Source organism: Myotis davidii, unplaced genomic scaffold (genome assembly GCF_000327345.1).
Source record: "Myotis davidii unplaced genomic scaffold, ASM32734v1 scaffold266, whole genome shotgun sequence".
NCBI lineage: Eukaryota > Metazoa > Chordata > Mammalia > Chiroptera > Vespertilionidae > Myotis > Myotis davidii.
In genome coordinates this window covers 5,089,086-5,098,515 of record NW_006300032.1, presented here as the reverse complement: position 1 = coordinate 5,098,515, position 9,430 = coordinate 5,089,086, and the positions used below count along the sequence as shown (strand labels likewise).

Sequence of the window (9,430 nt, the reverse complement as noted above, 5' to 3'; positions counted from 1 at the left end):
GTAAAAAATTAGAGTTAGGTGAATGTTGATTGGGGGTGACTAACCGTCTAGATTTGCTCAGGAACAAGTAATTGCCTGGACCATGGGACTTTCAGTGCCACAAGAAGGACAATCTTAGGCAAATCTGGCTGACTGGCCAGGCTAATGAGTCTTTAATCATAGAGATCTATCTGGTGGCCTGTGGTCTGGACCTTGGAGCTGCCACACGTCACAAGAAGTTGCAAATTTTGGTTCATAAATTTAGCCAATATGGTGTCTAATTAAAACAAATTGTTGCATTTAAAACACAGAGATTACAAAACTGAACATGTCCAACTCTTTTGATAATACTCTTGATACTGTTGCATAATCTAGAAATGCTGGATATTGCCACATGACATCTATGCTAGAGTGTGAGAAATATAGTATCCAATATGTCACAATCTGTATCACTCCCTATTGTCTTACCTGTTACTGAGTTCAATTTTCAGTTGCCATTAATCATCTTGTGCTGTTGCTTTCCTTATAACTGAGAAATGCATTTTTTTTATATGTCTCCATAAAAAGTAAGGAAATGAAATATGCACTGAGAAGGTTATATGTTTCAAGAGAATGTGAGAGAGTGCATTATTCTTACAGCTGACCTCTTTCTCACATTTGCATTACCTGCCTGACCTCTGCGGGTGCCCATTTGTGGTTTCTACTCCAAGGAAGAGATGTTCAGTGGACAAAATAATTATCCTGATTAGTTTTTTATAGAAATTGTCTTACTTAATAGAGAACTTAAGATGCTTCTTTTGATACATACAGCCATTTAAATATGTTTTCAAGGGATATTTATTGACAGGAAAACTATTCATTTAATTAAATTACTAAAAGATAGATACACTATTGCACTTATGGAGTCTACATATACCTGTATGTTATGTTATGATACCAGTTAGGTAAGAAATATGTTACATATGAAAAAAGAAAGAAAGCACACCGGATATTTTTTTTTAATTTTATTAAATCTATTGGGGTGACATTGGTTAACAAGATATATAGCTTTTAAATGTAAAATTCTATGATATATCATCTGTACATTGCATTGTGTGTTCACCACCCAAAGTCAGTCTGCAACCACTGTACTATTGGAAACACACCAAATATTAACACTCCAAAAGGGAGGAATCTCCTTGCCATACCTATTTACATACTGACCTCAGGCACACAAACACTGCTGTGCATTCTATAAATAAAAGGTCAAACTCTCCAAACGTCTTTATTAAACTTGGCATTGTTATGTTGTCCTCATTCAGAAACTTTAAAAGATGAAAACTCCAAATTTATAGATCAGGATTTGGTAAAAAAAAAAAAAAAAAACACCAAAAAAAACCCCAAAACACAAAAACATTTCTTGTAAAGAGCTATAGAGTAAATATTTTTGTTTTCACGGGCCATGTGATCTCTGACCCAACTTCACAGATCTGTTATACTGAGAAGACCACTAAAGGCAATAACACAGAAGCAAATGAGGGTGGGTAGGTACCAATGACACTTCTTATGGACACTGGCATTTTATTTTCATATAATTTTGATGTTCACAAAATATTTCTTTAAAATATTTCCCAACACTTAAAAAAGGTAAAAGCCATTTTTTGGCTCAAAAAAAAAAGCCTGTATGTGCACAAATAGGTCGTGGGCCAGATTTGAACCTCAGGCTCGAGTGTGCTGATTGCTGTTACAGATCGTCGGTGTTTCCACCCATTTAGGCTGAAGACTCATGGGTCCTGACAAGCCTTAGAGGTAACCTCTGGGGTGACAGTGTATTATTATCATTTCTTCTATGGAAACAAATACTATTACATAAAGATGATGCAACCACAAAGCCGGATGGTGACTGCGTTTAGATTATATACTAAGTGTCCACGGAGGGAGGGAGGTGTGGATCCACATTTGGCAAGCAGAGTGGCATGTTCACAACTGACTCACCCCAATACTGCCCCACTTAGTGGTTACATTTGCGAGAGTACACACTAAACTCACTTCGAGGAAACATTCTAATGCGGACAGGGTAGCAGCATGACGCCCCTGGATATCGAGTCATTGGCTGATGGTTTGTATGCACTGGGAAAATGGTGGAGCTGCTTAATTTTCACCAGCTATAAAATTTTTTCATAAAGGGCAGAGAGGGAAATTACGGGTCCAGGAAGCGACAGAAAAATGTCCTCAGCTTTGTTCCTAGGGAAGGAGTTGCTGGGCTTTAAAGAAGCAAAAAACTAGGATTGCTTCTGTTTAGAAACCAAGTTTCTATTATGCTTATTTGTGAGGAAAAGACCCTCCTAGACTTCGCGTCACCGTTTCCAATGTTTCTGAGTGGGGCCCTGCATCTGTTATGGTGTGGATGTCTGAGCTCCACCCGGAGCTACTACTCAGTCAGAAGGACACTTCCCAACAGGCGATTATTCTGCCCAGGAGAAACCTCTGGTTTCTGAGTCTCCTACTGCCCTGGAATAAAGTGTCCTTCAGGTCCAGAGCTTCGCTTCCTGTCCATATTAGGGGGGCAAAGAACTCTCTTGAGAGGGCAAGAACCCCAAGGCCTGAAGGTGCAGTGGTCGCTCTGTGCATGTTGGGTCTTCCCCTCGGGGTCCTGCCGCCTCCTGGCACTGCAGGAGGAGACGCTGCTGTGGGTTCCCTAACTGCCACATTCTCTGCCTCCCATCTCATTGCTCATGAAGCCACAGCCCATGCCCACCGTGCCCACTCCCCGTCCTCTCTGCTCTCTCTCCCTGCCCTTCAATAAACGTCAGCTTTCCCAGATGTCAGACAGATGTTGCTTTTGTTCTCAGGCCTGCAACAGTGAGGCCACGCCAGGAGCCTGGATAACTCCTGGGAACCAAGCAAGGAGAAAATACAGAGAACGCAGAGTGATACCTCAACAAGGTATCCCACCACACGCTGAGGCCTGACAACCACAGGAATGCGTACATTAGTTAGTGTGAAAAGTGATGCACTGAGTCAGAAAGCCTGCTGGCCAGCAAGTGGCTGGCATGGAGGGGTGGTGCTCAGGTCCTGCCTGGAGATCACTGCACTCACCCCCTCCCCACAGCCAAAAGTTCCTGTTGTCACCAGAAGAAACAGCTGCACTGTGGCTCCGAAGCAGGAGGGATGTAGAAAGCCCTGGGCAGACGCTCAGGTCCAAGGCATCGAGTCACTCCCCACGCTTCCCTGGTCCTGATCTTGAGTCCAGTGTGGATAATGGGGCTTCGGGCTATTTCGGGCTGAAGGCGGAACCAGGCTGCCGAGAGCTCAGTTCTCACAAGGGCCCTGCTTATTTTCAGGGCAGGCCCCTGCTTTCTAATTCACTTTGCCCTCAGCCCCTGTGATATTGGGGTGCTGCCTCGGTGGTACTTTGATTGCCTGTGGGAAATGGATCCTGCTCTGAACTGATTCCACTCCCTCTTGACAGCGTTCCTCAAGCAAGCCTCCTTGTTTTTTTATTCACCTGCTCCTCAATTCTTTACTGCTCGTTGGGCCACCAGCTTACCTAGACTCCTGCCCGTTGGCTTTTGCTTACTCCTAGTAACGACCCAGGTCCAGTGGCTCTGAAACTTGAGAGTACATCAGAATCTCTTGGAGGTCCTGCTAAAACACAGATTGCTGGGCTCCAACTCTGCTTTCCTGGTTCTGCAGGCCTGGGGTGGGGGCCAGGGAGTCTGCATTTCTGACTTGTTCCCAGGCGGTGCTGAGACCAGCATGTTGAGAACCACCACAAGCCCACGAACCGATGGTTAGAATACATGTTCCTCCCCCAGAAGCCTGGGCCGATTGCATCCCCCAGGAAGCCAACCTGATCCATGGTACCAGGGCTCCTGATTTTTCCAGGTTCTGTTTCAGCATATGAGGTCGTGTCTAACCTGAAAAAAGTGGTTTTTATATAGTGGGCATTTGACTGAATTCATTCACTCATTCACTTCCAAACCACTTTGTAGTGATAGATACGGAATCATCTTTTTACAGGTTATTCCCCCTTCAGAGCAAGAAACAGGGCCACCCGACACACTGTCGGAAGCTGACCCTGATTACAGAGTCTGTGAACATCATCCCCATCTGCTGAGCTTCTTGTGTGTAACCAGGTGCTCACACGATCGTCCTTCAGGGTCCTGGTAGAAAAGAGGCTCCGCAGTCCCACCGGGGATTTCAGGAGAGTTCAATCAAGTGTGGCCAGAGCCTGAGGAAACCACACAGGATGGTGTAGAGCCCTGGCACTAGAAAGAGTGGGACCCCAGGGCGGGAACCCACAGAGTGAAGCTGCTTGGAGAAGGCTGCCCCATGGGAGCTGTGGGCTTCAGTGTGAGAAGTGGCAAATCCACAGCAACCTGGTGAGAGGAAGCTGCAGAAGTAACACCTTAATCTCCCTCTCCTCTCACCCCTGGCTTCCACTGATGCCTCATGGACACAACTCACAGGGAGTTAGGCAGCTCCTCTTGACTGCAGTTGATTCATTGCTACTTAGGAGTATGTGCCCTAAATTTTCCAATCTAGTGTCTCTTATAAAGCCAGGATCTGAAATGTAAAATTTTATTTTTGACCATCTATACTAATAAAAGGATAATATGCTAATTAGACCGGATATCTTCTGGATGTCCTTCTAGACAAAGCCATGGTGGCAGGGCCAAGGCAGAGGTGGTTAGGGGTGATAAGGCCGGCAAGGGAAAGCAGTTAGGGCAATCAGGCCAGCAGGGGAGAGCAGTTAGGCAATTAGGGCAATCAGGCTGGCAGGGGAGAGGAGCTAAGGGTGATCAGGCAGGCAGGCAGGTGAGCAGTTAGGAGCCAGTGGTCCCGGATTGTCAGAGGGATGTCCAACTGCTGGTTTAGGCCCAACCCCTGTGTAATCAGACCTAAACTGGCAGTCGAACATCCCCTGAGGGGTCCCAGATTGAAGAGGGTGCAGGCCTGGCTGAGGCCATGGCAACATTCCCATGCACGAATTTTGTGCATCGGGCCTCTAGTTAAAAAATAATGTACTCGCCGAAACCGGTTTGGCTCAGTGGATAGAGCGTCGGCCTGCAGACTGAAAGGTCCCAGGTTTGATTCCGGTCAAGGGCATGTACCTGGGTTGCGGGCACATCCCCAGTGAGGGGCATGCAGGAGGCAGCTGATCGATGTTTCTCTCTCATCGATGTTTCTAACTCTCTATCTCTCTCCCTTCCTCTCTGTAAAAAATCAATAAAATATATATAAAAAAATAATGTACTAAATAAAACATGTTTAAAATAAAAATAGCAAAATTCAAAACACTGAAAAAAACACACACTAGATGAAATGAATCTAATATTGTCTGTCCCCTTAGGTCCAAGTCAGATAATCTAAGAATAGAAATCCATTATTCTAAATATAAAGAGACTCTTTGTGTGAACTATCTCTAGTCTTAAAATGTAAAATTATCTTCCAGGATTGAGGCTGAGGGGGGTGTGGGGCTAAATATGAAGAACACCATTCTTGGAAGCTAACTTCACTCGGGGATATTTGCTCTGATACAGTCTTTGACCTTTCGCCCCCTTTATGAAGAGCAGAGGTACCACTTACATATTTGCTCTTGATATATGTTTCAAATTCAGACTGGAAAGCAGATGCCCCTTGCCTCCCATTTGCTTATGTCTGTTAGGCAAAAATAGTTCTCTTTTCCATTGCCAGTTGCACACACCATCTATTAATGATTTCTCATAGTGTTCCGTAGCAGAGAGAAAGCAGACACCTACATGATCATTACGTGTCAGGGCTCTGCAGTGCCCTTAATTTCCTCGCACCTGCTGCCACCTGCTCTCTCCCTTCTTTCGAAGGTTTGTATTTTCTGTTATGCTGCCTGTGTAACCTTTAGCTTCACCTTGCAAGTTGCCTGGGGAGGTTGCTGCTGAGGAAGGAAAGCAGATGGATACAGCTTGTCATGACCCCATTTTCACCCAACCCCCACTTTTGCAGAGCCTTGGAGAAGACTGGGGCCCTGATGAAATCAGAAACATCAGTGCTGGTATTGGCTCAGCCACTAGCCCACTGGGACAGGAGGCTTTCTTGGGGCAGAGTCCCTTATTTATGAAATATGGGCGTCTGACCCAATTTTAGGTTGCCCTTTTAAGTTCTGAGGAAAGCAAATTCCTCACCAGATGAAATCTTATGTATGATGTCCTCAAAGCCAGTTGCTCTCTTCTCAAAGACTAGACAGATAGTGGGAATTCAGGACTTCTTGTCAGTAAACTCTCTCCCTTTCCTACTGTGTCTGACTGGGCATGCTGTCTTATCTCATTCTCTGCAGAGGGGACCCAGCCCCAGCTTCTTGCTTAGCCTCTATGAGCAAAGCCTCTCCTTGGAGTAAGTATTCAGTCCTGCGGAGGTGTTGGTGTTCCTAGAAATACCAAGTATTAAACACTGACATGATTACCTCATTGGATGTCACTTGAAGAGGTAGGAATTATTGTTTTCATTTTGAAAATGTGAACACAGAGGCTGAGATAGTTTAAAGGCATAAATTTGAACTCCTCTGAAAGATAGAGCTGAAATTTGAACTCCTCTGAAAGATAGAGCTGAAATTTGAACTCCTCTAAAGGTATTATCTGCCGCTTTAGGGTGATAGAAAAGGCATTTTAAAAGCTGCTCTCTTAGTCACTTCTCTCTTTTTCCTAGATTCTGTCCACACCAAAAAAGTCTCACCACTGGATTAGTTCTTATTTGGGGATCAGATTTATAGCATTTGTTCTTTTTAAAAAATATATTTTTATTGACTCAGAGAGGAAGGAAGAGGGAGAAAGAGATAGAAGCACCACTGATGACAGAGAATCATTAATTGGCTTCCTCCTGCACACTCCACACTGGGGATGGGGTTCGTAACCCGGGCATGTGCTCTAACCGGAAATCCGGGAACCGAATTGTGATGTCCTGGGTCATAGGTTGATGCTCAACCAAGGAGCCATGCCGGTGGGCAGGTCTTGTTCTTTTGTATTCTTACGGGAAAAAAGGATGGGAATGAAAGGTATTACCACACAGAACTGAGTTTATAAGAGTGGAATTTTGGACAACAGCCCAAGATATATATTGAAGGTAATTTGGGCAAGGGTGTTTTCCTGGAATCATTCATCCTGTTGCCTACTTTCTATGTGGTCACTCATGCAAGATCACTTGGATTAAAGAAGGAATCTCATTTGGTCAGTAGAAAAGCTGAAATCAGAAGGCCAAACTTCTTTGCAGCAGAGATTTTGTCGAAGAGTTAGTCTTTTTTTCACAAGAGTTGTCATCAGTACAGTGTGATGGTTAAGAGTGAGTCACACTCGAACCCTGCCTCTCTACTTCCCAACCGCCCTTGACAACTGGTCTCTGCCTCAGTTGTCTCAGGTGGAGGGGCACCACTTACATGCTAGAGCGTGGTTATGAGCGTTCACTGGAATAATGTGTTTCCAGCACTTCGGGCAGCGTCTGACAAATGGTAAACGTGTTGTGTGTGTGTTTATATGTATTACATTTACATATGTATGTAAACATGTAATCAAACATCGATTTGGAACCACATTGGGAATGCTGCACAAGAACAATATGTGTTTTTTTTGTGTGTGTGTGTGTGTTTAATGCATGTGAAAAATGTTACAAAGCAAGGCATCTGGGGACACTTCTGTTTATACTTCTATTTACATCTGTGGTTCAATAGGATTTTGGTTGTTTCTTTTTGCCTTTTACTGACATGTTGTAATGCTGTGATATGGTGAAAGCATCTCTATTCAGAGCTCCCACAGCCTGGTGCGTTTATGCAGATTGGCTAGAAGGGCTGCACCTCAAAAGAGGGACCCAAGGAGGTATGCAGTGATTGTTCTATCCTCCTTCCCCATTCATTTCCTCTGCAAGGTCCCTTACTTGTCTTGATGGAGCCTAAGTTGGACTGAATGGAATTCCTTAATTGGGACTAATTGGATACGGGGTGTTGTTCTGACCTAGAAAACACATTGTTGATGATTCTGATATTTGTCACCAAAAGACATCCAGGAAGAGATTGCAAATCTCTGAGGACTCACAAATGCATTTTTTTTTGTTTGTGACTCGGTAGTAAAAAAAAAAAAAAAAAAAGGAGAAAGGAATCAAATTCATTAGCCAAGAAATCACCTTTAGGTCTTGATAACCCTCTGAGCTTAAATTTCCACATCCGAAAAGGGGGGTGGTAACACCTATTTTAGAGGATTGTAAAGGATAAATCAAATAACACGAATAAAGAACTTAGCATAAGGCCTGGCACATAGGCTTCAATCAATACATGTTGGAGGAACAGCTCCAGAATGAATGACTGTACCAGGCTAATTTCACCATTTGAGGATAGCACATGAAAATGAACCTCAATAACACTGACTTTAGGACAAGACCTCTGACTGACCTTTTGTTCTCTTCAGAAATAAGGCAATGTTGCTTTGTTTGTCCTTCTCAATACTTAGGAGATTGCTGTATTTTTTTTTTTAACAAGAATCCAGAGGTTCATGACCCCATACACTGCAATGATGTTGCAAGTAGTGAGGATCCCCAGGCCAGGCCATAACAGCTCATTTAAGATAATAGTTGAATTGACACAGAGCTAATGGGTTGTTCTACTCCACACCTCCTACAGATACCACTCTCAAGGCTCAGAAGTATATTCTGTGTCTTTCCTGCTCAGAGATTTATGTTTCTCCTTCACTTTCAGGATGAGCCCGACGCTGTCTGGCGTAAGAATCTAAACTCCACCTCATGTCCTGCCACTCGATCCACTAAGACCACTGTACTTCCTGCCTTCAGCCATCTCAGACTGGATTTTTCATCATTAGCAGGAATAACTTGCAGAAGTGTTAAGAGGTTCAGTCCTAGAGATGATTCAACTGCCTTCTTTTTCCTTCTTGGATCAGGCCCTGCTCTTCGCAGTCATAGTTCCATAGATCTCACAGTGGTATCTTAGCGTGTCTTTCCTGGAACTGCAAGAAATGGACGTGAGAAAGATGCAAGAGATTTAGCCTTCACAACACCTAGGTCATCGCATTAAAACGCGGATGTGCAGAGCATCCATTCTTTCTTCTGCATTTATCTCTGCATACATCTATCAGTTCTGTCCCTGACACTAAATGGTAAAGTCCTGAGAAACAGAGATTTTTCTATCTCCCAGTGCATGTGGTATGGATTGTGGCCAAGGGGTGGGGGAGGTGTTCAATAGGTATATTTTTTATACGTCAGATACTTGTATGTTCTTTTAATTTATCTTGTCCTATATAAATTGAAGGGTTCAGGAAAGAAGAACAATAGTGTAATGTGGACATATGGTCTTCCTATGTAATAAAATCCAGAAGAGATCCAAATACAATTCCAATGGAAAAACAATAGGGAGGTTTTTTTCCTCAAAAAACTAAACAGAACTATTATATGACCCAGAAGCTCCACTTGTTAGAAATTTATCCGAAGAAATCCAAAA

At 43.7% G+C, this 9,430-nt stretch overlaps 1 long non-coding RNA gene across 1 annotated transcript in view; it reads left to right on the top strand.

The window, feature by feature from the left end:
- The window catches only part of LOC107185052, a 13,097-nt gene extending 4,233 nt beyond the window's left edge, over positions 1 to 8,864 (top strand). Inside the window, exon 2 of the long non-coding RNA XR_001515961.1 lies at positions 8,600 to 8,864. This is a non-coding gene — a long non-coding RNA (uncharacterized LOC107185052). The remainder of the gene's footprint in view (positions 1 to 8,599) is intronic.
- The last annotated feature ends 566 nt before the right edge of the window (positions 8,865 to 9,430 follow it).